Genomic DNA, 2,208 nt, shown 5'->3' on the forward strand with positions numbered 1-2,208 from the left:
CTGAGAAGTCAAAAGTAGGTGGAAAAGGGAGAGGAAAGAGATTCTAATTAGTGAAATAGGGAGTAAACTGACAGAGGTAAAGGTTTGGAGAACACCCATGGATGTATGAGGTCGGTAGGGTGGAAATGAATCAAGGAGAGTCTTGTTAGGGGAACACTGTAGCTTAGTTTTCCAGCTGAACCTAAACTGAAGTTTTGATGAAGCTTTGAAATGATTGGGTACTCTTCTACATCTTCCTCTCCTTTTAAGTTCTTGTGAATACTCTTCTTGTGTACTGGAGCTTATTAATAATTATATAACTAATATCTCATGAAGCCAGTAAGTTAGTGACTTGAAATTTGACCTACACTCTTACTTTTGCTCTTTAGTATTCTAGCTGTATAATCTCAAATGGCTAAGTTAAGAAAAGCATTAGTTTTCCTATCTAGATAATAAATGTAATAAAATTTACTTGAGACAATCAAATAAGATACAGTAATTGCAAATTCGAAAGCATTAATTATTGCTAATAATTAATAACATTAATTAAAAATGTTATTATTACATGATGTTTTTCTTCTTATATGAAGTTTTGTTTTAAGTACTCTGTTACTTTTGACCATCATAAAAATCAGGTGCAATGGGGGAGGGGAGAGCTTTTGATATAACATAGTTTGAAAGACTAGTAAATAAATAAACAAAATTACATTTTTTGGTTTTAGAACTTCAGACAATACATCATAATATAACTAAACAAACACTTAGAAGGCAAGTCTGGTGTGTGTATTTATATATTCCTAAATGGACCTACCACAATAGGCTTTTTAAAATGTTCTTACAAATTTTAAGAGAGAAAAAAAGAGAAACTTGACCAGAGAAATAGTTTTATATATACAAATATATATGTATATATGTGTGTGTATACATAAATATATGTATATATTTAAACTATATGTGTACGTATATATAAACTTTGTCTAGTAAGTAGAACTAAAGTTTCTTTGCCTATTTATTGACTAGATAATATATTCACATCTTTCAAAGACTTGAAAATATAAAGTTTTCAGTGAAAATTTCCCCACTCATTTTTTTTCCTGTCCACCTTCTTCCCATTCTCCAGCATGTAAACCATCACTTCTAGTTTTCTGTTTATGCTTCCAGAATTTTTGTACACATGCAAGTGTGTGTGTGTGTATTTTTTTTTTCTTCATCTATCTTAGAAATATGGGGAAATAGTTTTCTGTGTACTTTGGAGTGCATTCCATATTAAGATGTAAAGAGATTTTCTGTTCTTTTCCATTTTGAAACGCTACATTAAGACATTGAACGATGCTAACTTTTTGTTCTTACAAACAATAATGAAATCAATAGTACCATAAACTTATTATTTTGAACATATACAGTATAGCTGAGGAAACATTCTGATGAATGAAATGGCTGTATCAATGGTTCCTGCCAGGGGTTGTAGTATTATAGTTAGAATAGCTGAATACTTAAATATCTATATATTATGTGAAAAACAACATCACCACTGTATGAATTAGATATTATAGAAAAGGCTTCACCTCAAAAATTAAACATTCAGATAATAAAAGCTTACACACTACATGCCAATATACCAACATTAAAAGTAAATCAGATTGGAAAGCTTTCCAAAGTATATCATAGATTTTGTTGCTTCTGAGAGTAGACTAGAACATACATAAATCTTCTGCTTACAATCTATTGTCTCAAACTCATCACCAGCAGCCCCCGAAACACACACACACACATGCACACACGCACACACGCTCCTAAGTGCTGATTCATGCACACACGCACACATGCTCCTAAGTGCTGATTCTCTCACTTTTGTTTCTGAATTAAGGATATCTGAAATAAAACTAACTGAGTATTTGGCAGCTTGGGGTTCTGATTCTAATATCCCAAATCTTCTTTTGGCCATTTGGAACCCTTGAGTCAGTCATTGAATGGCCAAATATCTGGATCTGAATCCTGGAGCCAGGTGAACTCTAATATCCTTCCTATTTCTGTGCTACAGTGATTCTATAATGCCCCCGAGTCACTCAGTTCAGAATACAAAATTAACTTCATCTCCTTTCTCTTCCGTACACAGATATCCAAAAATTTCTAAAAATTTGTTAAATTCCGTATTTGTAGTATTTCTTCAATTGTGCTTTCTTTCAATCCCACTGCCACTGGGCTAATTTAAGCCCACATTATTTCTTA

The sequence above is a fragment of the Pan troglodytes genome, chromosome 17, assembly GCF_028858775.2.
Source record: "Pan troglodytes isolate AG18354 chromosome 17, NHGRI_mPanTro3-v2.0_pri, whole genome shotgun sequence".
Classification (NCBI taxonomy): domain Eukaryota; kingdom Metazoa; phylum Chordata; class Mammalia; order Primates; family Hominidae; genus Pan; species Pan troglodytes.